Raw genomic sequence first — 26,715 nt, 5'->3', positions numbered from 1 at the left:
ATTTAAAAAGCATATTAATTGAAGACCAAGCAATTAAGATGCACTTTTAAGTAACTCAATACTGCTTTGTTTTAATTTCAAATCTTATCACGTACTTGAAGAATATGGAGTAAAAAGTATATCACAAAGATGGCCACTCTGCAAGTAAATATTAAGTAAAAATAATAAGACAAACAAAACACCTGCGAAGTCACCAGTCATCAGCAAAGAAAGACTGTAAAAATTACCACAGCCTGATACAAGTACACAGATATGGGCATGCATTTACCATAGCTAGCTGGGACTGATTTTTGCATAAGAAAAGTCCCCTTGAGATTTCCTGCCAGTTTTATGTGAAGTGTCTTCCTTGGGGATGGATAAAAAGAGCTACATTCTGCCAGATGAATGGAACATCTTGTGCCAAATAACTACTAGCAATATAAAATGAGGAAATGTCTGATATTGGCATTGTAAAACATAAGATAACTGCTCTGGATATGAAATCTTGGTCCACAGCTGGTGGATCTAGCTAGGATAGGTTATGGGTCCTGGTAAGGGAGATGAGCCAATGGGATGATCTTTTGACCTGATTCCTGTCTGTACATAGCTACCTGGTACAGCTGCTAAGTGAGGAACTTAAGCACAGTCTATAACAATCAAGACTGGTCACTGTCTTTCACTAGAAAACAGAGGTTTTTAAGGAATAATAATACAATAATAAAATAAAAGTGAAAACTTTCCTGATTAGGAAAAAATAAACAGAAGGAAAAGAGCCCAATAGAAAACACAAGAAATAGGTATATATGCAGAGATTCGCACCTTTGCACTCAGAAATTAGATAAAATTACCAAAGTATCTATGAAAAGGATCTGTAGAGTAAGGAGAGATAAAATTTAAATAAATAAAATAAATAAATAAAGTTAATGCCTAGCCATCAACCCTACACACTAGCATCTCTGGTACTCTATGCAGTACCAGAAGGGAACCATAAACACCGACTCAGCCACAGCCTCTTTGATCTACATTGGTGTCTTGCCTGCAAAGGATGCTAATACAGTGGTGGTGGAAAGCTTGTGGAGCTAACCTAACAATATTTGATTTGGCTTAAGACCAACTCCATGAGGAAGAACCCATACTCCACACTGCTTAAGTCTAGATAGCCCTGGGACCTGGGAGATTTACTGTTTAGAAAAGTAACAACATCAAAATATAGCAATAAAATAACTCTAATAACATTCTGTTAGTCTCATAGATCAGTGCCTTGCTCATCCATCATCCAAGAAACATGCTTTTGCAGTGGATGGCAACAGGCACAGAGACCCACAACCACATATTACCCAGAGAATAAAAACAGCCTACAACATTCTGAGCTAAAAGGAGTCTCTCCATCAAAGCCCTCCTCCTCAGAATTCAGGGAACCCTGTGATAGAGGAGGCTGAGTGTTAGAGCCAGAGATGATGGAGTACACCAAGAAACCAAGGCCCTCAAAATTAACATGGTTGATGCACATATGAACTCAGTGATTTAGACCAAGGCAGGATGCACAGTGTCTGAATGAATCCACAGGGCATGCATGGGTTTGCACCAGCTGGGTTCCTAGAACTGAAAGAAGAAATGGGCAGACACCGAAATCCCTGACCCAAAGGCTATTTTCAATTCATAACCACTTGCGAACAATAATTAGTTTTCTCTAAGGGAGTCTCATTGGGAGGCAAACCACTCTTAAGGGTAGACTGCATGTCTAGCAGTAGATGGTCAACAGAAAATGAACTCAATGGTACCTATGGAGGTTACTTGTCTCATAATGTCATGTTAGTCCTTTGCCCTTTTCTTATTTTTTAACACACAACTTCTAATTGGGAGCATATAAACAAATGCATCTAGATATTCACAGCTATGAACACTTGGTTCATTTGGATGCCTCTTATCTACTGTAAACTGTCTTCCTGTGATTGACCTCTCCATATGGTTAGACTTGGGACACAGAATTAACCCTGCCCTCTTGGACTACAGCATATTGAACACAATAAAAGGAAGTTGTGTTATTTCAAACAGAATATTTATAATGTTTTACATTCACCTTAATTTTTAAGTAAGTATTTTCATAATAAGTGGAGCATTTAACAAATGTTCAAAGATATCAACAGCTCATACCCAACTGCAATTTATATTACATAATTTTCTTACATGCATTATTTGTTACTAAGAAGCAAAACAGTAATTTGTTAAAGGAAGTAGAGTCTTTTTGAGACAAAAGGACATTTAGATATTTCTGTTCTATCTTTTTTTTCTGAAGAATTACTTTTCTTATGTAATCTAAACATAATTACCCTTTAGCATAAAATATTGAAGATGGGTTCTTCAAGCTTCAAGTTCTACTAGAACACAAAATGATTACATTCTTTGATTTTCAAATTTTTACTTCTATAAAGTTTTTTTAAATCCCTACAGACAGATTTATATATTGTGTCTGTTGATTAAAATAGAAATTTGAGAATAAGAATCAAAATAAGTTATCAGGGAGTCGAGAGTTGTTCAGTTTCCATGTGTATATGGGCTTTTTGTTGTTTTTCTTTTATTCAAGTCCAGCCTTCCTTTGTAGTGTTCTGTTAGAATGCACGGGGTTATTTCAATCTTCTTGTATCTGTTGAAGCTTGTTTTGTGTCCAATTATATGATCAGTTTGGGAGAAGGTTCCCTGAGGTGCTGAAAAGAAGGTATATTCTTTTGTTTTGTGATTAAATGCTCTGTAGATATCTGTTTAATTCATCTGGTTCATAGCTTCTGTTAATTTCACTCTATCTTTATTTAGTTCTGATTCAATAACCTGTCCATTGGTGAGAGTAGAGTGTTGAAGTCTCCCATGATTATTGTGTGAGGTTCACTGTTTATTTTGAACTTCAGTAAAGTTTCTTTTACGAATGTGGATGCCCTTGTATTTGGGTATAGATGTTCTGAACTGAGACGTTATCTTGGTTGTTTTTTTCCATATGAGGTTTAACTAAAAGGAAGGCCCAAGTGAGAATGCTTCAATCCCACTTAGAAGGGAGGAGAAAATAATCACAGGAGGCAAAGGGAAGGAGAGGCCAGGGTAGGAGAGGAAAGGAGTAGGGGAAAACGGGGCAGAGGACAGGATCAGGTATCAGGAAGATAGGATAGAAGCCCAGAGGGCCAGGAGAATGAATAGAAATATGCAGCTATTGAGGGGTGGGAAGTGGAGGAACCTCTAGAAAGTCCCAGAGACCAGGGATGTAAGAAGTTCCCAGGAACAAATGGGGATGCTCAACAATGGGGCCATAGAACTGGAACATTAGATAGATAGGACCTCCAGTGGAGGAATTGAACTACCTAACTACTTCCAAAATTTTGACCCAGAATTGTGCCTGTCTTAAGAAGATGCAGGGACAAAAATGGAGCAGAGACTGAAGGAAAGGCCATCTATTGACTGACTTAACTTGGGATCCATCCAATGCTCAGGCAACAAACCCTGACATTATTACTGATGCCGTATTGGGCTTGCAGACAGGAGCTTAGCATGGTTATCCTCTGAGAGGATCTACTAGCACCTGACTGAGACAGATGCAGATACTTACAGCTAATTATTAGACTGAGGTCAGGAACCCCTATGGAAGAATTAGGGGAAGGATTGAAGGAACTGAAGGAGATGACCACCCCATAGGAAGAACAACAGTATCAACTAACCCAGACCCCTAAGAGCTTTCAGAGACTAAGCCACCAACCAAAGAGCATACGTGGACTGGTCCCTGGCCTTTTGACACATATGTAGCAGCAGACTAGCCTGTCTGGTATTAGTGGCAGATAATGTGCCTAATCCTATAGAGACTAGACCTGATACCTCAGGGAAGAGAGATGCTGGAGGATGTGAGGTGGACAGGTGGGTAAGGGGGTTGGGTGAGGGAACACCCTGTCATAGGTAAAGGGGAGGGAGAATAAAGAACTCTGGGAGGGGGAGGAGGAATGGGTGTTAACATATGGAATGTAAATAAATAAAATAATTTAATAAAAAATCAAAACAAATTAATAAACCCCTCTTAGAAGATTGTTATAACAAAGTAAATATATGACACAAAGAAACATATGGTAGGTATTAAGATTTTTAGATACATACATTATATTAATTTCTTTTTAAGAAAAATTACTATTGATTATATTTTATATAGTGTTTATAAATATCTATTAAGTCATCAGGGTAAATATTGAAATAAAGCAAAGAATTTGTAGGCTTATCTGTATTTTTATTCTTATCTGTATTTTATTTCTTTATTATAAACTCTGCTACAGGCTCAGTTATAATTATAATAGTTCTCATGACAGAGTAAGGAGGAATCTATCATTTCATTTTGGAAATTCTACTTGTGCAGAGAGTTACTTCAAAGCCCAATACATGCTTTCATCTAAACTGTTGGAAATGTACCGGAATCAATCATACTCCCTGGATGATGAAAGCACCAAGAAGACAGGTGCTCTAACACATAAGTTTGACTTGTACTCTGACTTTTATCTTATTAAATCTTTTCTACATTTTGCACAACTGACTTTTCCAATATTTTACACGCAGAGCTTAAGTCTCAAGTCAAACTTTAGGTAAATGAATCTTTTCATTTTTTTCTTCATATTCATTCTAAGGGCACTTTTATTTCTAAAAGTTTGACTCAGATCTTAGTTTAACAGTAAATTGATGTTAATTTTTCTTTCATATATAGTGAATTATGCATTCAGGGTGTACAAATTCTCTTTTTCTCATGTCTCTTGTCCTTTCTTTAATATAAATAATACTTTTGTTATAGATCCAAGGGCTTCTAGATGCTCCTCCACAATGCCAGGCCTTCCATAATCTCTAAAAAATGAGCCAAAACAAACAACAGAGGAATAAAATGAAGCAAATATTCAAGGCACAAGTGAAGAAAAAGCACCTTTCTATTCTATTCCAGGAAGAGTTAAAATTAATAGCTGGCCTGAGTCAGTATTTACTTCCAGAGGAAGTAAACGGTTCCTCTGGAGCTTTCTCAAAAGAGAGTGCTCATAAGAAACCTGATAATTCAGTTCTATAAATATTGAATGTTCAAGATTGCAGACCATTAATATTTTATAGTCAAGTAACAAGTGATATTACTCTAGCAAAATTTAGAGTGGTAAGACAGCTTCTACTTCTTTAACTTGGTATTTCTTGATTATCTTTGCTCGCCTTCAGTTCTACCTAGCATATTTACTCATCTCTTGGTCTTATGTAGGAAGAAGAGTCCAGATGTGGGAAGGCTGACAAGGGGCTAGAATTTGGTGGTTAAGACCACTTTTTGCTCGTCCAAAGGATCCAGGTTCAATTATAAGCACTTACATGGTGGGTCATCACTATCTGTAATTCTTTTCTAAGGACTACAGCAAACCCTTCTGGCTACCAGGAGTGTATCTTGTGCACAGCCATATAAGCAAGTAAAACGTCATTATACAGAAAAACAAGAAACACATTGTAGCAGTCGGTTGGGTCTATGATAGAAATATGAGTATAAAAGTAATAAATGTTTATATAAACAATGAAACATTATAATGAAAAAATGAAATAACAGAATTCATGGCAACTTATTTCAAACATACATCTAACAAACACATAACAGAATGAACTCCTTATCTTTTTAGATACAAATGGAGAAATATAAGAGAGAAATTGGTAATTTATGATGCATATACTTCAAAGGAATTTTAATGTTAAAATTTTGTAATTTGTAATATTTTCAAATGCTTATACTGTTTAATACTATATTTACTAGCCATCCCTTTTATTCAGTGATAAATTATAATTTCACAGTACACATGTGCTTGTGATATGTGCATATGTATGTGTTATAGTCATTCTGCATGGGATATTGGTGCACATTAATTTATTCTTTTCTATGAGAGTGAGTTAGACTTTCTTTTGCAATTCGCTTATGAAATGTTTGTTCTCAAATAAAACATATTTAAGTTAATATCTTCCTTTGCTGTTGCCAATAATAATAATAATAATAATAAATAATAATGATATAATAATAATTTAAATTTAATTAGAAACAATTTTTTATAAAAAGATTCAGAATGGTCCCTGAACAACTACACTGTTGCTGGCAGCCTTGACAACCAGGGACATCCCATGTTCTCTAGTAGTACTGTGAGCCACAGAAATCAACACAGACCCCTGCTGCTGCATAGCAATGGACTCAGACAAGGCCCTCAGCAGCAGCACAGGCTGAGACCTCACCCTGGCCCCAGGTAGTGGGGTTGGCCACTCACAACAGTCTATTTTTCTCCACCCTGAGTCTCCAGTTTCATCTCTCTTCACAACGCTCAAGCTGCTCTGCTTCTCTTTTTTTTTCCATTTGACCACCTCATACCCTCTCATTTTAATAGCTCCTGCTGCAAGCTGGCCAAGGGGCTGTGGGTCCATGGGTGACATTCTTTATCTATGCCTCATGGTGTGACAGAAAACAGGTATCTGTGGCTCTACCCACTGGTGCCAGGAGCTGGAGGGAAAATGTGGATGTCATGGTGGTCCATAAGTATCTTTCTTCCTCCTGATGCACTGTGCTGCCTAGATTTGATTTGATTTGAATTTGATTTAATATTTATTAGTCCTAAGCATAAGACAGCTTTGGCCACCAAATCAGGCTTCAAGCTAGGATGAACAAAGGACTACCATCTGCTCTGCTTCTGACTAATATAAGAACATCACCACCAACAAGGTGTCTCTTTGCTGATTGCCAGGGAAGCAACTAATTATTTTATTTTAAATATCAATGCTTTAAAATTTTCACACATGAAAGCAATCTATCATTTTTTAAATGTCATAAATGCATACAGCACACTTGGGTCTTTTTCATATCTTACTCTTATCCTTTACATTACTCAGATGCATGTTCCCCTGTCTCTCAACATCTTATACTTTTCCTGTAAATTTTTATATTGTTTCTTTCCTATTTTGAGATTATTAATGAAATTCCATCAGTGCACTCTACACTTTCTCCCTCCAGAGTGTTCATATACCTCTGCATGCTCTTTTACGAATTGATGGCATCTTCTTTCCCTGAGTGTACAACTTTAACTTGCTCAGTCTAAGTACAGCTCTCCAGTTTTAGTTGATCACATTCACAGTACTTTATTCTCAACGCAGTGTGTGCCTCTGCAGCAATCACTGTCTGCTACACAAAGACACATGTTTGATGAGGCTGAGATCTGCATTTACCTGTGGGGATAGAGATAGAGATTTAGAGGGCAGTTGGAGATATCATGACCCAAGCATGAGCTCTTGGCCATATTCATAGTTGCAGGCATGTATTTTCCTTACTTTAAGGAGTAAACCCTAATCATATTTCATCGATTATTGCTCACCACATTCATCAAAAATTATAAATATCAGCTTCAAAAACTTTAATTGCTTACCTGTTAAAACCATAAGAGTTTTTAAGAATATTTGATAAATATTTTTATATATGGTAGAGCAAAACTATAAAAATTATACAACTATTATATATAATATATTTAATATTATATAATATATTATAATAGTTATATAATAATTGTAATAGTATATATATATATATATATATATATATATATTTAAGGAACTACATATGTTAAAAGTGAAATCAGTACTGAGCTGGAGAGCAGAGCAGTGTTTTGGGGCTATTGCTTAGAATGAGATCCCTCTGCAGCTTTGAAAAATGTACTATGGCATCATGTCAGTAAAATGTTTTTTTTGTCTGTGTTGTTAGCTATGAAAGCTGCATTTTATATAGAAGCAGTAGCCATGGAGCTCTCTCTTCCGAACTTACCTTTATTAGAAAAAAATACTTCAGGTTATACCTCTTGAATACTCCCACCTCTTTGAACTTTAGCTATCAGTACACTACCAGATCTTCTACTGTTGGCTTCTAATTATTTTTAATTTTGTTTCTGAATGGAGTTGAGCAAATAATGATAATACATGAGTTAACACATTGAAGTATATTTTAAAGAAGTTTAAATATTTTTATCCACTTTCGTAAACATATGAATCCATTCTGTTAAAGGAATGTATAAAAAGTTTTCTTTATAAAATATAAATTAATCAAAAATATTGGTTGTCAAGGTGTTTTACTTATTTAGTATTTTATGGCAGAAATAATTGTATGTGCTTAAAATGTAGAAGAAGAGAGATGAGACAAAAAGGAAAGACCATATATTTTTATTCAGGAATAGAGAGAATAACATGAACTGCCATCTTAAGTTTATATAGTTTGTCAGATAGTGATAAGTGAAAAAATAAATGAATAAATAATGATAGATAGATGGATAAATAGATCAATATATGGATAGAAGTTAGATAGATGATTGATTGTTAGATAGATAACAGACATATAAAATTTCCAGGGAGTCAGGGAATTGCGATTGCAAGAATTGAATTTAGATTAGCAGGTAAAATTTACCTAATATTTAGGAATAAATGTGCTAGGTTCCTTATAGATACAAATCCTTGGAGGTGGTCTATGGCTTGGGACATTTGAAAAAATCAAAGAGACATAAGTGTGAAGAGTAGGCATGTAGAGAGTTTAGATAAAGTTATACAGGGCATTTAAGATTTAGAGAAAACATGTCACATTGCTGATGTAGTTATTTAGAATCTTGCCATCACAATTTTTAGGTATTGATTCTTAGTTCTAAAGAAGCATAACTGATGAGGCTCATCTTTTTTTACCAACTAATTAAGGTGCAATATTTATTTCATGAAAAATGTTCAGTTGATCCATCTTCTGAGTTAGAAATGTCTGGACTTCCACATTCAGTGAGTCACAGGTAGAAGTAAAAAGTGCCTACACTAAGGAATCTGTCTTATTTCCACAAAAACTGTATTAAATACTTGTGGTTGAATTGCACATGTGATGAACTTCTTTAAGTCTCACACTCAGGAGGCAAAGGTAAGTAGATCTCAGTGAATTAGAGGCCTGCCTTGCCTACACTGTGAGTTACAGGTCAGTAATAACTATATATTAAGAATATATCTAAAAAAGAAAATAAATTTAATACATTGTTTCATCATTTAAGGCTGTTATAATTGTCCTCATAAAAAGAAGAATGAAAATGTCAGCACAGCATCTCCTTTGTCAAAACTCTAGAATGACTTTCATTCCCTGTGTCTCTGGGTAATCTTTGGGATGTGTGTGGTTTTGTTCCCACACTTTATTATAGTGACTCCTTTTCATTGTGTTTCTCTTTTTCAAGTTTTTTTTTTTTGTGTGTGTGTCTGTGTTTTTCTTTTAATTTAGTTTAGTTTAATATACTTTAAAAAATAGAATTATATCACTGACTCCTTCACTTTTCTCCTACTTCTCCCATCCCCTTTCTCTCCAAGCTCTAGACAGTCCTCACCTAACTTCCACTCTATTTGGTGGCTTATGTTTTTCTTTGATAAATATTGTTACACAGACACACATACTCACACAGATAGGCACACACACACACACATATGAGACAGAGAGAGAGAGAGAGAGAGAGAGAGAGAGAGAGAGAGAGAGAGAGAGAGACAGAGACAGAGACAGAGACAGAGAGACAGAGACAGAGATGCACAGATATCTAAAGACAACCTGTTGAGTCTATTTTTCTTTTTAGGTATGTGATTTTAGGGATGACCATTTTGCATTGGCAAACAATATTTAGGTGGTTAATCCTCAGGAGATGTTAGTCTGCCTTACAAGTCACCTCTTGTGTTTTGTTTGTTTGTTGTATACGAGTGAGACCCCATGTGATATTTTTCCTCTGTGTTAGTATGACTATTGATTTTGTCATTCTTTGAGACTTGTTTATTCAGGCACTTCTGAGGGGCCAAGTCTCACAGATGAGTTTCTAGGCCAACAATTGACAAATAGAACTTCATAAAATTAAAGTGTTTCTGATCAGTTAAAGAAATAATCAATTGATTGAAGACAAACCAACAGAGTAAGGCATATTATCCAGCTGTACATATGACAAATGATTGATATTCACATTACACAAAGAAATAAAAATGGTCAGAATCTAAATTACCAAATATTAAAAATGACCTAAAAAAAGAGTTCTCAGTAGCAAAATAAAAATGGCTAAGAAACAGCTCAGTAAGTGTTCAGCATCCTTAGTAAGGAAGAAAATGTAAATTAAAATAATTTCAAGATTTCATATCAATCCAGTCAGCATAACTAAGGAAAACAATATAGTTGACAATAAACCCTGGGATGTCTGAAAAAGTGAGCCCTAATTTCCTCTTTGTAGGGATGCAGACTTGTGTACCAACTCTGGAAATCAGTATAGCAAATTCCCAAATAGCTAAAAATAAATGTTCTCTATGACCCAGTGTTACCATTCCTTGGCATATGCCAAAAGGAAGTGACATCCTACTCAACAGATACTTAATCAGCAATGTTCAATGCTGTTCTTTTTCCAGTAGCCAGGAAATGAAAACAACCTAAATGTGCTTCAATTAAACAAATGGCAAATAAATATATGCACAATAAAATACCTTTTAGCTATAAGAAAAGTGAAATCATGAAATTTGAAGGAAAATGGATGGATGGATGGATCTATAAAAAGTATTGTGTGACATAAACCAGATTCAGACTCATAAAGACACTTAAGCATATTCTCTGTCATCTGCAGTCCGAATCTTTGTCATCTGTGCCAATCTTTGGATGGTAGAATAGAGCACAGAGGTAACACACAGTCCAAGAAGGTCTAAAGGAACTATAGAGGGAGACTTGAGAGGGAAACACTGGAATATAAGTGATGTGAAAGGAAATGTGGAAAACAGAGACACAACTCTATTGAGGAAAGAGGGGAACAAATAACCAACTTTGTTTTCTAAAATCTTAAGAAATCATTATTTTTTATTTATGTAAATTATGTAACACACACAAAGGTTTAATACATACATATGATCATACAGACACACAGTATATACATATGGTATCAAATATATGTGTGTATATAAAAATTACGTATTTACTATATAAAGATACAGTCAATTTAATTTATGCCACTTAAACTAACCATGTTTCTCACAATAGTCACTGACTGACTATCTAATAAAAACTCCAGTGACAGACATGGGAGACAGCTGTGCAAGCTGTTGGCCATGGTATCCCAAGTTACTCCCCAAATAATATAATCTATTATTCTTGTCCTACATTGCTTCTGAGAGTATGAATGTTTAAGTCCCTGTTGCTAAAGACCTTAGGATACAGAACTCAGATGATTTGAGTTGGTATTAATCTAAAAGCCTCCTTCCATTTATATAGATTCAGCAGTTCTGAAAGGACTATGCAGTCTGCCAGGGAGGAAAAGCAATCAATAGACTTTTCCAGCTAAGCAGCCTGTGAACCACAACAATGAGCAGAATGGCAAGATGTTCCTAAGTGTACACTGATGTTAACAGTGACCAATACCTGCCTATTTGGACTGAAGGTCCACGTATCAAGAGGGAAATCATTCCTGGTAATAGTAACCAAGGAAAATACCAGGTATCAGTAAGGTTGTAGATCTTAAAAGAGTACCTATGACTACCACTTTACTAGACCAGCAGAATACCTATTTACATTTTAAAATGTAATATTGTACCCACAGATAATTGTACTTCTCATCATTCATCAAAGAAGCTTGTCTTTACAAAAAATGAAAACCATTAAGTAAATCATAATTGTTTAATTTAATCTTTTAAGGAAATAAAAAGTCCCATATAACAAAATCAGATTAATGTTCTTCCTCAGAAGGTCTTGAGGATATTTCCAGATAAGGCAATCACAAACTCTAGGAGTTAAGACAGAATATTGGTTTGGGTAGGGCATTGTTGTTTAGTAATTATATCTCTATGAGTAGTACCTTCAGAGTAGTAGTTTCTATATTAAAGTGAGTTTAAACTTGGAAACATAAGACAATAATAATCTGTAGAATAGTTTTAGGAAGGAACATATATAAGAAGAGGAAACTGGTTGGTAGAGAAGGATTTGATGTTTGGATGCGCAACAACCTATGCTCAGGAACACAAAAGAGAAGCTCTGTCACATGGCCTGTGAATATTGAAGATGTGAAGATTAAAAATAAAACAGTAGAAATGCATACTAAACAGCTACTCCTCGTAGTGATTTTTGAAATACTCAGGTTATGCTCAACAGTCTTTATGTATGATGGCCAAGGACACAAAGACATTCAAAACAGGGCATCTTTGTGATAACACCGTGGTATAACAATCCTTAATATAGTTACATTCTCATAAGTGATAAAGATGATGGAGTGATAGGTGGTAAGGTCCACAAGCTAAAGAAACCATTTGAAATGGAACCATGGAGAAATCTGTGGCTTCATTTCAGGATTGCAAACCATAACTTACACATACAGTGCATCTTAACCATGATTACTGGGATCCATTCTAAGAAAGGAAACTTTAGAAATAGTTGGAAAATCCACAAATGTCATTCTGCTTCTACCAACTTCTTATTTTACTTGTAATGTCTAATAGAGGGATACTATGGCAAATTCATTGTTAAATGACACCATAATTGAAATCAACAGAAATCGTTTTTCATTTCCCACTTGATTGAATATGTTTGACAACAATGTAGTAATTGATACATACTCCCTGTGATGTCTCATAGTTCTTACATTTTTTCTACTTATTAGAATAATTTCTACCAACATTTGTTTAAGTTTATACACATCTGTGAGCGTACATGTGTGTACTCTCCTCTTGCAGATCTAGACAGCCCTCTCTCAGAGGCCAGTATTGTCCAGTTTTTATGCTGCTCATTATCCTCACAAGGTTGCTTTGTTCACTGTATATAGTCGACTCTACTTACTGTTCCTAAAACCAGTCTGTGATATTCCACATTTTCTGTTTACTTTGCTTTCTTTTTTCCATTGGAGTGATGTTTACCACGCTTTATCCTCTGCATTATTTCAAAAAGCCATCAGTTTTCTATAACTCCAACTTAGGCCTGGAGTATCTTAGAAATGTTCTCCGAATGTTCATGAAGATACTTGTGTTTAGTCTTTCTTTATAAGGTGAATCTGTGATCTGTTGATGCGTAAGTGTAGGGAGAGGCATTCAGAAAAATGGCAGCAGCACAACAATCATACTAGATTCATTTTCTAAGACTTAAAAAACTAGTTTTGTGTGCAACAGCCTCTCTGTTTCTTCATACGACTCGTTAAGTGGCTTTAGTAGCAATATCACACTGTATTCATGTTTAGAGTAAAAGTGAATTATAATAGAAGAATTAGTAGATAGAGGAGTACTATTTCCAATAAACAATATGGAACTGTTCACTGTAGTTTTAGGACCAATTTATCACTAGCATTGACTAATTTAAATTGAATATACTCTATTCAATATAGATGTATAACTGTTTTAATGAAAGCTCTGAGACACATCCTCCCAGGAAAATATACACATTTGCCCTTAGACATATATGCTTGAGATTTCTAAATCCTGTCAATGGATTAGCTGCTATTTCTTTTCCAAAGATGGCACATAATTTTAGTATTTATTCTTTTACTCCCTGATTCTTTTATTAAATTTTTGGACCTTCATCCTCTTCCATCATCATATCAAAGGCACTCTAATAGGAAAGGAGTGGATGAGGTGGGTTGAAATTATCATCTGCTTTGTAACTCATTTCACTTATCTATAAATGACCCAAAAAGCTATGCCTGAATTAATATGGCTGTTCAGAGAAAAAAAAAAGAAAAACTTGTTAATGGAAATGGCAAAGAGAAGTCTTAAGCAACACTAAAATGTTCCAATGTAAAATCAGTCTTCCTATTCCAGAACTGTGCAGCACATATTACCCTGGTTTTGTTTCTTTAATGCATACACCATTCATATATATATATATATATATATATATATATATATATATATGTGTGTGTGTGTGTGTGTGTGTGTGTGTGTGTGTGTGTGTGTGTGTATGTGTACATATATATTCATATTCATATATTTATATATTCATATATATATGTGATTTTGACTATGTTCATATTTAATACAAAGACATACAATAAACATAATATTAGATGCAAGACTACTTCGTTCCAGTCTTTGAGTTGGTAGAGCCAAGTGGATGTTTTGTGTGTGTATGTGTGTGTGTGCACATGCATGTATGTGTGTATGTTTTTGTGATGCTTACATAGTACGTATTAATAGAGCAAATAGTGGTTTTCTTTACCACATTTTAATGAACTCATATATTTTGACATGTTTGCAGTGGCAGATTTTTTGGGATGAAAGAAAAAAATAAGTGTGAATCTTATTTTTCCCAAAATGCAATGCCATTTTGTTTGAATTCCTAGCAATTCCAGTTCACAAAGCATTTCTTCAGCTCTGACTGCAGGTGGTCATTCAACTGTGCCTGGGCCTGGCCACTTAACAGTGAATGGGCATCCTACCAGCTTTCCTTCTTAAGGTAGCTCTACTCTAGCAGGATTTTACTGAGTATCCTATCTTGGACATAAGTAAGCAGGTTATTTTAAGATAGTCTTTTTGGAAGTTGTATTATAGATTTTTCTGACAATTTATATCTATGGACAGTGATTATTTGAACATTGAAATCATTTCCTAGTTCATTAATCATGTATTTGGAATTCAAAATCAATATGACTTAACAGCAAGTAACGACCCAAATTTCAGTTGAATCAATTAATATTGAAATCTCAGATGAATACATTCACTATTAACTTATTTGTAAAAAAAGAAAAAAAGTGTCAGAATTCTTCTGACATTTTGTTTGAGTTTTTTTTTCAAATTTGAATCTCAATTAAGAATTATGAGATGACAGGGAAACAGTGGTAAGAAGAATCTTGCTTTATCCACTCTGACACTAGTTATTGCATATGACAGATTGTAGCTCTTGTCTTCTTATAGTAGGATACATACTCAATGTAATAGGTCTTTAGTGAATGAAGCAAAAACTAATGCATGAAATAGAACCAAATTATAAATTTATATCTTTATATTATTAGCTAGTTAACTGGTTTCCCAAAAGCTCATTTTCAAGAAACTTAATTATATTATGCCTTTAAATATATCAGCTTTGTTATTAAGGGGGATAGTTAATAATACTTTCTCATAATTTTATTGAGTTCTTTATTATATTATATATGTTATTTTATACAGTAAAAATTATATAAATTACTAACTCATAGACTATATTAGATATCTATATTATTATTAACAATTTGGTCTCACTGTAGCATAGCAAACAAAGTGTTTATGGTAGTCCATCCATTGAGGTAAATATGTCATGTCATGGGTAGCAGAATACTATTTAGAAATATATGGCTGTTTGTATGAGTCTATTCCAATTTACATTTAATAGACATGGTTTAAATAATTTCTAATGAATATCTTTATGGAATTTTAGTTCTTTCAAATCAGTGCTGGTTTTTAGTTTGGTAAAATCATTTTGAAAGTAAAGTCTCAAAATATAACCTAGTGAATAGCTCTGTCCCTGTTTTCCATAGCAAAGGTGAAATTTGCTCAACAGAAACCAAAAGATAAATGAAAAATCTAAAGAAAAAAAGAATTATTGTCCTTGGTCATTATCAACTGTGAACAGCTGCACACAGAAACTGAGTCAATGGGTTCACAGAGCACCTTTCTGAGACTTAATCCAGCAGAAACCATATTGAGTCAGTTTGTAGGTGTCAACAAAGGAAGGATTTCTGTGTGCATGATTCTACAAGGACCTGATCAGATGCTAGTCATTATATAAAGAAAGAACTTCCAGTCCTCTTGGCATAATTTTGTAAGGATGTGTCCTAGAAAATGTTACTTTTAAATGAGTGAATAGTCATGAAAGGCTGTTTAGAGAATTGAATCTAGGGCTATACACAGCATAGAACTGTAATAAATTTTGCTGATATGGTATAAGCTTCTCCCATTATAATTAATAACACAATTATGCAGCAAGAGAATAAAATATGTCTTATAACACATAGCTACATCTGGAATCTACATACAAGATTAGAGTGCTCAATAATTCTTATGGAATTATTCAATTATTGCTATCTGAAATTGGATTTGCAGACCAGTGTCAATACCTCTTATTAGCTAGAAAGAAAACATGGACTCCCAGGCTCCTCCAGATACCAGTAAATAATCCTTTATTTTAGTATAATTCCCTGTATGGTGTGTATCATATGACATCATTAATGAGCATGTTTATGAGTAATAAATACAAGAACCAAAGCTAGAGGATATGAACAGAAGGGAAATCAGCCTTAGATCATCTATCCAGTTTATCTTATTTCTAATAATGTTGCAAAAGGTGGCAATTTGATTTTAAAATATTATTCCTCTTTATAATAAGGCAAATGTGGAAAATATACATTTATGTTTATGTGTACATACAGATAAACATATACACATGCATATACATACATAATCATATATACATACATAATTATATATATATATATATATATATATATATATATATATATATATATATATATATATAATTGTAGTGCTGAAAGTTATATTTCAAGACCTGAAATGAACATTTAATAAAATGTTAGTTGTTATTTTTATATATTAAATGCAGATACTATACTTGTTATTTTATTCATTTTGTGTCACTATGAATGAGCCCAGGGCTTCATACATGATAATACTCCTACCATTGAGCTATAACTCACTTCACTCTCCCTTGCAGATTGTTTGTTTTTCTGTATTTAGATTTTTTTTTTTTTTTACAAAGGGTCTCACTAAGTTACTAAACCAGGTCTTAAGCATCAATTGTCTTGCTTTATCTGCAAGCGCACGCACACAAAGGTGATTACAAGTGCTAATGTTCATAAGTTTTTGTGCTATTTTGTTTGCACTACTTTGAAGAAGCAAAGACCAAAATATGTAGTCTCCATAATCATGAAATCACTTTAAATAAATTCATTGCTATTAACTGAACAAATGTTAATAGTACTTATACCACAAATCTGGAACTAAATTAAATGCTTAGTTTATTATTGGTTAATTGATATTATTTTGTTTGGTATAAGGACTTTTTTTTTTGTTTGTTTTTTGGTTTTTTTTACACCTGATTTAAGGATAGTAGCTAACAAACTGGTAGAGTTGAAGATAAAAATTGCTAACATTACCTAAATTGTTTTATGATTGGTCTTCCTTTTATTATAAGTGTGGCATGAGGGTCAGACAGAACTAATTCTGTGAATGCTATACGTTGGATTCATTGTCTCATCTCTTTTTCATTCTAACATAGAATTCATGAGCATAGAGATAGTCCTCACTACCCAGCTGTGGGACAATGAGGGACAGAGAGTGGAGGCTAGTCACCACCTAAGTAGAGCTAGTTAAGTCTAAAATAAGATTTGAAGAATGTAGCTAAGAGTCTAAGGGGGAGGGAAGTTGGCCAGGAACACGTGTGGAGAGAGATGAGAGAGAGAGAGAGAGAGAGAGAGAGAGAGAGAGAGAGAGAGAGAGAGAGAGAGAGAGAGAGAGAGAGAGACCAGAGAAAGACCTAGGTCTTTGAACTAGGTCAGGGGTTACTTACAGTCTTGAATAATCTAGAGTTCTGATGTGAATCTCTGGGTGGATCATTAGTCGGGCGTATGCTTCAGCTGAGTTTGCCTCACATTGGGCTCCAGTGGTAGGGTCATGGGGTCTAGTGTCTGCTTCACAACAGGGCTGGGCCACTCAGGGAGGCAGGATGGAGGAAGTTGACTGGGCTTACCCCACACTGTCCCTGGGCAGGTGTTGGGCTGTAGGGAAGGCCCAGGACACCATTCTGCTCCAGCGGTGGGGAAGCACTGTGTAAGGGATAGGACAGCAGGAGCTGGGAGCTGCAGAAGAGCTGAGAACAGAGTAGGTTCTGTAGGTTGGATCTAGCCTGGGGCCAAGAAGTTAAACGGGTGTGTGTATGGGTGGGGGAAGCTGAGCTCCAGCTGGTCCCGAGGGGAGAGTTCTTGGCTTGATGGAGGTGGAGGGCTAGACAATAGGCAAAGGCCTTCTCCATGACTTTCCACGGCAGATCCTGAAGAGGCAGTCCATGGTTTAAGGCATTTATTGTCACGATGCAAAGTAGATGAGTAAGGCCATACCCCACTTTTCAGGGTGGACCTGAGGTCGAATATCTTTTTCAAGGAGGAGTGTCTGGGATGAAAAGCTTAATGGCTAAGTCCTCCAAGCCTTTAAGTATCTCATTAAAATGGAATTCTGCCTTGAGCCTTTGTGACCACAGGCCAAGTCCTTTACCTGTGCAGGGGCTTGGGGCTTAGCACTTACTTGCCTGATGGCCACAAATCTATGGAGGGCTGCTGCTAGGGACCTGGTGCATGGGAATCAGATGAAGCACCTACAGTCCACTCAGGGTCAATGGGGCTTCCAGCTTTAGCTCAACCAGGAACCAGGCTCCCCCTCAGGGTTCCACACACAGCAGGTCTTAACTTAGGTCACAGGTGTCTTCTCTTTATTTTTCTCCTCATTTTTCCTGACTCCTGTCTAGAGCCATTTGCAAATAAACAGGCTTTCATGCCTCATATCAGGAGGCAGCATGACTCAAGTGTCTCAATTATATACTCATAAGACAAGGTAGATGAAAGGCTTACAACACTAACCTGGTCTGTGATTTATCATTAAAATTCCAAGTGGATGTTATTAAAGAATATTTAGACACCATTCCTACAACAACTCAGAAAAGGAATGTACATTCAATGAAAAATTTTGACCACAGATGTCTTATCACTTTGGTGGAACTAGAAATGCTCAGTTTCATGTTCCTATTACTTTTTCACCTGGGTCTCTTAGAGAAAGAATGCTACGTTCCCATAGGTTCCCATATTTTCATCTGTTTTCATTGGCCATCCTAACCAATTATTATTCCAGTCTGCACTATAGCTGTTTTTGTAAAACTGTAAATCTGAATTGTGGCTCCCTGATTTGTTTTCTGGATTCCCCAATTCTGAACCAAGAATGTCTGTCATGACCTGCTTCCACAAATCCTGGGAAAACTTTCCAAACTGAACAGCATGTTTAGTCTCCTAAAACTTAAAAGAACATGCTGTCATTTTCCCCTATGCACTGGGGATAGAAGGTTAGAATAGGCGAAAGTAAACACAAAGATAGACTAGACTGTGTCTCTGTACCATTTTGTAATGCCAGTATGGGAATACGGAAAGTTTCAGAGAGTGGTGCACACAGGTTTGGAGAGTAAATTGCCAGTCAGAATGGTGACTGGAACTTTCACACTTAAAATACTACAGAGAACAGAGACAGAGATATATGTTGTTAAGCAGAGATATGAACTTGACTTTTCATTTTTATTTGGGAATAAATATTGGCATTATTTGAACAAATGTCAGAATTCAACACAGCATAGTAACAACGTAAGGAAGGATTTTTGTGACTAATCCACAGAAATCATCCAATATGTATGTAACCTGGGATTATTACATAGAAAATAATAGAAAAACATAGACTAGTGGTTTCTATATTTACCTATAAATTCCTCCAATTAATGATGAATTTGCATTTTAATAATCAAGGATTTATTCAAATGAACATGGCCTATTTTATTCACAAACACAAATTATCTCCTTCCATTCAAAAGTTGTCACTTAATAAAAGTTTGGAAAGAAGTCAAGGACAGTAGGGACAGACCAAGTGGGTACAAAACCTTGTCTTTTGGAAAAGATGTATAACATCTGTCCAAAGTAGATAGCATTGGATTGCTGACTTCATTAGCCAGTCATAAATGTCCAGTCGTAACAGTGTCTGCATCAGTGCCTGATCTCCCTTTCCTCTCAGGGCATTATGATTTAAAAACGTAAACATTCACATTAACTTGACTTCTTTAAAAACAAGAAGGTTTTTTTGTAAGGTGGACATTATTTTCTTCTAGTCCTCAAGAATGAAATGTATAATGCTTGTAGTATAATCAATTCAAGTTTCCAAAAATTATTCTTCTCTTGTGTGAACTATAAATCACTGTATAAAACATTCATTAATGCCTGTGGGTACACAATATTGGCATGAGAGGCTGCTATGACCCGGGCTTAATGAAAATCAAGGCCAATAATATAAAATCATGAGAGAAAATACTTGAAATCATATTTCTGTGATGAAAAATAAAGCCAAAAAGTGTCTATGTAGTGCTCTCATTTCTTGACTCAGCCCTCAGTGAGTGTGTGCATTCTTCCTTCTTGCACTGCTGAAGAAACACTGTGGCCTCTGCTTTTGACTTTCTAACGTCACTGAAATGACAATAGAAGGCACTCATTTTATCTCAAAGTAGATATTATCTCATGGCTAACACTATATCTTTAAGTCAAGTCCCCAACAATGCCCGATAAAAATTTCAACCTGAGCATACAAGACCACATTTCACAATGTAAGCACTTGCTATGAATCTCAAAATCAAACACATTCCTCAATTCATGTTGTTATCTGTGCAGTGAAAAATTCTATTGCCTTTATTGGTAGGTGGACCAATTTTTGTTTCATCAGTATAACTCAGAGTCACATGCCAAACAGCTCTTGGGAAGCTTATGAATATTTTCTGAATTAAAAAATAACATAGTTTCTCCCCTAATAATTTGTCTTTAAGAAAAGAAACTCACTGTCTCAATTTGTTCACAAAATAGATAAACTTTTCAGAAGAATCAATATTACTTTAATTAATAATATTTTAGAGTTCGGTCACAGGAACTTCTCACTTATCTATTGTTATTTATTGCATGAACTAATAGTTTTGAATTTATTTGAAAGGGTTTTGAAGATTTCTTTATATGATATAAATATTGATTTTTGAAAAATTATACCAGTCAATTTCAAGAGAACATGAATTATATGAGACCAGATAATATTTTCCTGAATAATCAATCTTTCCTTCAGACACTAATTGTCAAAAATTGGGACGTTCTGACAAGAGCATTTATTTGGGTTTTTCTAGTATTTCCCATTATTTTAATTCTTTCTCAACAGGTAAATGAATTAAAACCACAGAATAAGCTCTCAAGATAAACAGTGCCATGACTTTTTAATAAAAATTTCCAGAAATAAAAATACAGTTAAACACAAATTAAAACAGAAAAACAAATGGATTTCTGCAATGTTTCATGACTGGTAGGAAGAACTATGATTTTTCTGTCTTATTTTAGTTATTTTCTGACAACTAAACATTGACTATAACTTAGCAAGAAGAAGCCCAGTAATTATTAAACAGCCGCATGTCTCTGAATTTGTGAAATAGATACACTTGTGGCTAAATCTGACAGGTTTTCTTTCAGGTACTTCTATCTGCCTTGCCACTTGCCATGAATTTATAAACCTAGTTATTATTTTAGAATAAAGGCCAGTCTCACATATAAGATTCCAAATGCATCAAAAATGTCAGAAAAACTAATTCATTTTTAATTGTGTGAAATTTAAACTCATCCATTTTCAGAGTGTCATGAAAGTCCAAGTGTTAGAAATTAACAAATATTGTTAGTTTTTTTTCCTGTGACTATTTATCTATTCCTAGGTCTCAGCCTAAGGCAAAATTGAGCTTGAAATACAAGCTCTTTCCCTATCTTCATGTCTCTGCAACAGTTAGTGAATACAGAGTTTCTCTGCACTTTGCCTTAGTTAAGAATTCTGACTTCTGGTCCAACCTTTCTATTACACTTCAGTGCCACCTGTCACACTTACCTGACATTTCCTTGCATGATATTACTGTGCAGTGGTCGATCATCCATGAAATTGTTTTACAAGGTTGCTTGCATGAGAATTCAGGAAAGCATTAGTTTTTGATATCCAGCATGCCATCATCAGGAGATTGGCTTGGATTTTTTGAAAAAGAAACCCACTGTACAGTGTGAATTCATTTCATAAGTGAGAACTGGATTTCTGACTACTCTGAAGATAAAGTTCACTGTCTTTTTTTGGAGTGTGTGTGTGGGGAAGTACAATGTTTTATAGCCAGTAAATACAAATTACATGGGTATTTATCATAAATATAATTAGTGATGGTCACAAAAATGGAACAGCAGCAGTCTCTGGATGGCCTTTCCTTCAGTCTCTGTTCTACTTTGTCTCTGCATTTCCTTTTGATAGGAGAAGTTCTGGATTAATATTTTTGAGGTGGCTGGGTGGCCTCATCCCTCCATGAATCATAAGTATATATAAGCTTATGTGTTTTAAACAATAGCTTGAGAGCTGTAGATGGCTTGTTTGCTGATATAAAAAGTGAATAGTAGCATACACAATAAACTTCTGAGTGGCCATGATGTAAGGAAGCAGTGACCTTCAGAGTCAGACAGCTTTGGTACGTGTCTTGCAAAGATTTCTTTGCATTTTATGTGCTCCTGGACAAATGACTACTTTTTAAGTGATTGGTAATACCACCATTATGACAGTGTTGCAGGTCTTTTCCTAGACTTGTAAGTTTCTCTAATGAAATGCTGAAAGTCTCAGGAGAAATATATTGTACCTCCTTCAACTTATCTCATTAACAATTTCAATGAAATATTAGATTCTGTACTCAGAAAAGGAAAAAGAAACAGAGGTGTTTTTTTTAAATATGATTTTAGTTGAGATAAAACTATATCACTTTCTCTCCTCCCTTTCTTCTTCTGACTTCACTAATGTATCCTCCCAAACCCATTGCCCAACTCTCATTCTCAGGTTAACAGCCTCTTTTTCTTTCATCATTATTGCTGCACACACAGACACACCCATACATATGTACAAATATATAGCTATATTTATATATGTGTGTATATACATAGTTGTATGCAAACACATGTATATATAATAAATATACATACACACAAACACACATATATGTACATGTATATTATATATAGGTATATAAACTTATGTGTTTTAAACAATAGCTTGAGAGCTATAGGTTTTTTTTTTGTTTTTTTTTTTTGTTTTTTTTGCTAATAAAAAGATGAATACTAGCACACACCATAAACTTCTGAGTGGCCATGATGTAAGGAAGCAGTGACCTTCAGAGTCAGACAGTCTTCGTGTGTGTCTTGCAAAGATTTCTTTGCTCTTTATGTGCTCGATATATAAAACACTATTCCAGTCCTGTTCATGCAGCCATTTCTAGGAGAGGTGGTTTCAAAGCAAACTTTATGAATTTTATCTCTGTTGCAAATTTTCTACTACTTCTACCTTAATATTCCCTGAGCTATAGACACTGAAGCTGTGATATATATGTTTAACTTGATGCTTGGATCTCCAGATGTGTTAATCTTTGCACTATGTTCAATTGTGGCTTTCAGTGATGGTCTCCACTTGTGGTAAAAAGAAGCTTCTTTGATGAATTGGAACTATATTTCTCTGTGGGTACAAGGCTAAGATTTAGAACATTTTAAAGAATTGTGCTGGTCCAGCAAAGTGCCAGTCACAGAATCTTTTCTAATGTCTATGACCTTACTAGTCTCAGACAAAATTTCACTCTTGTCTAGTGAGAGTTCTTGAAATTCTTAAAAGTCAAAGGTGAAAATCAGAATTTTGGATTGGGAGCTAAATCCTTGTCTGACTCACTTATAAAACATTTATCTATTTTCTGCCCTTGTATGCATGTAAAGCAGTGTTTGTTAGTATATTTCACTGAATGCCAATTCCTATCTGAGGATCTACTAGTAATTGATGGTTGCTGGGAAGGGAGACTTAGTTTTCTTCAGGGATGCAGCCCTTGAGATGTTACTTCAGTAGATTGTCCTGTTCCTTTGACTGCAATGGCAGAACTAAGTGGACTCTGTGAGCTTTTAAAAAATAAATATATTAGGCTGGAAGTGCAAGTAGCAAGATATGGGAGAAATAAGAAGATAGGAATGGGAAGTGGTTCTGATCTTGATCAAACAGATTTTATTTGTATAAGAAAAATCTTAAAAAATAGTATATTATCATAAAAGAATAATGTCTCTCAATGTAAAACTCACTATTTTAGGTAAACAAACTTTTTAAAAATAGAGGTCAATCCAAGAAAAATTAGAAATACAAGAGTAATTAAAATTAAGATTTTAGGATAGTCAAAGATCTTTGACTTAGCCCATATTTCATTAGTTATATTAAGATACATTATCTTAATATTTATTTGTATCTACATTCAATTCATTATAAGAAAAGATATAATCTATGTTTTTTTCTGTCTATAAACCTAGGGTTTTAGTCAACTTTCAGTTTCTGAAACAGCTATGAGATAATAAGTTTACATGTAGATGGATTTATTTTGGAGATTTCAGTCATCAGTTGCCCTTCTTGCTTTGGCCAACACAGTACATGTTTGTGAGACCACATGGAGCAAACCTGTTCAACATATAGTCAGGAAAGAAGCTTGATGCTTCATTGCATGAAATCATTGTAGAAATATCAGCCTTACAGATATCCTGTCTTGTTAACCCACAAATACTATCTGATCATCATTCTTTCATGTAGGATACCAGAGGCAATTAGCTTTGCAAAAAGTCAGCATCCACCCCAAGAATTTTCTCCTGAAGTATGATCTTTTCCCACTTATGCAGTGTGAGTTTCAATTTTCTATAAGATGCCAGATATATACAGGGAAAGCCTTTCATATTTTTGACAGTAGGGAGCACTTTAAAGCCAAGTATCCTTTATGCTTTTATTTTTGAGTAAATGCCAACTATATCTGCTCCACAGTTGGCCACTCCATAGCTACTTTGAGGAAGTTCTTTATTTCATTTATCCTTCTGAAGACCAGGGTACTTCAGTTGTAGCGTGGCAGGTTTTTCTACCTTTAAGAAAAGATCCTGATTCAACAGCCTCCCTATCTACTTTTATGGTTCTTCACTATATAAAGAATTCATTGACATTCTTGCTTCAAGCTGACTGAACTTTTTCACTGGAGACAATTCTCAGGAAAACTTCATGATGATCAGTGTGTGGTGTTATTATGAGTTCTTAAAAGTGCCTAGTGGAAAATATGTCTCTGTTACATAGGCAGTATTCAGTAAGCATTTATCTAAAAGGAAGCTATAAACCTGACATGGGGGAGGGGGGAGAGGGAAAGAATGGAGGAATCTATTAACAAGTTTAATGAAGTGGGATATAGGAAGCTTAAGCATATATATCCAACATAACATGCTTGGAGTTTTTCAGAGAATATTTTAATGTTTCAGGTATCATTTTATTTATTGGTAGCATAATAATGTATTAGTATAATAATTTTATTATCTACAAAACATTATAGCAGTAAAGCATTTTGATACATGTGTACAATTGGAGAACATGGAAGGAAAGATACCACATCTTAAAGACGAGACTAATCTACAGAAATAGTCTGTATCTTATTAGTAATAAAAAATATGAAAGCTATCTTTTTTGTTGAAAGATATAAATGGCAACCTGTATGACATTTGATAAGATTATTTGTATTCCTCCAGTTTTGTTGTTCGGCTAGTAGTTCTTGTTCTAGTTTTTATGCTAGTGTGTAAGAGGCTATGTGAAAGCAATTGTGTCAGTAAGAAATTTTTTGTATGCAAGCATCACAGAATTTCTGTCTTCCATAGGCTTCATAATCAGATGAGTTTATCAGTGGTCACAAGGGTCCAGTGTGGTAGATAACTAGAAAAATATTTTTAACATTTGGCCTTGGATAACTTTGGAATTCTATAGCAGAGTTACCCATAAGTCTGAAACCCAATTCTTTTAAGATTTGACCTCTGAGCAAACAACCAAGTGAAACTGATGAGAAATTCAATATTTATTTAATGCAAAAGCTTCGTTACTGGTAAGTGGTATACAAAGTTCTTTGAACTGCAAATTGTTCATATGCATAATGAAGGTTATTCATATCTACACTATCTTTCATGGTTAATTATTTTTAGTCTTCATCTCCTAAAGGTCCCACAGCTCTTCCAAACATCACCTCAAGGTATGGACCCTAAAGTCTAACAATCTGGAACACTTCAGATATGAATCTGAAAATTCCTGCTAACGGAAATTCTCCTGTATAGAGATGGAAACAAATTAAAAAATAACTCTTAATAAGATATTTTTCCAGCAATTGTAATTGATAAGTAGCCTCAGTGTCTTTCTCTTGTACTTAGGGCTTGTGATAAAAAAATGTTACATCAAATAATTTTTAGTTTTTGTTCCCAAAGGAAATATAATTGGACAAAGACTTGAAAAATTTTTGAGATGGACTTCTACTTGATTTCTTCTTAATGTACATGTCTTCTTGCTCCCAATCTTTTATGTTCTTTATACTTTCTCAGAAGAAAGAATTTAGAAAGTAAAAGAAGCAGAAGAAAGCCACTTCTGAGACAGAGTTGTAATTGAAGTGCAAATCCATGAACAAAAACTTTCATTTCCTTAGCATTTCTATAGAAATAGTATTGCCAAAGATAGGCTTTTATGTTTAGTAAAGATTTGTTACTGTTGACATCAACAGAATATGCTTGTTTACTTCTTATTATTTTTGATAACGATTAAATCACCAATGTCACACAAGTATCTAGTCTTTATACAAGCCGATTAAATGGATTTGATTTTCTCTATATATTCTAAAGTAATCTTATCAAAGTTACATAATCATATATTATAACCTAAACGAAACTAAATAGGACTTGCTATTGCAAAGGGGAAATAGTTCATTTTTGACTTAATAAAGGCAACAGTAATTACATTCAAACAAGAAAATAATTTAAGAAAAAAATTCAGAATATCTGGCCAGAAACACACACACACACACACACACACACACACACACAC

General features: G+C 34.7%; 1 protein-coding gene and 1 non-coding gene across 2 annotated transcripts in view; one reads left to right on the top strand and one right to left on the bottom strand.

Moving 5' to 3' along the window:
• The window catches only part of Galntl6 (polypeptide N-acetylgalactosaminyltransferase like 6), a 1,047,155-nt gene that overhangs the window by 98,912 nt on the left and 921,528 nt on the right, over positions 1 to 26,715 (top strand). The window lies entirely within an intron of this gene.
• Positions 6,596 to 6,741, bottom strand: LOC117722137 (small nucleolar RNA SNORA48). Its single transcript, XR_004608522.1, has one exon. It is a non-coding gene; the product is annotated as a small nucleolar RNA SNORA48 (small nucleolar RNA).

This window comes from Arvicanthis niloticus, chromosome 16, assembly GCF_011762505.2.
Source record: "Arvicanthis niloticus isolate mArvNil1 chromosome 16, mArvNil1.pat.X, whole genome shotgun sequence".
NCBI classification, from domain to species: domain Eukaryota; kingdom Metazoa; phylum Chordata; class Mammalia; order Rodentia; family Muridae; genus Arvicanthis; species Arvicanthis niloticus.
This window is presented reverse-complemented; position numbering and strand designations above follow the sequence as displayed.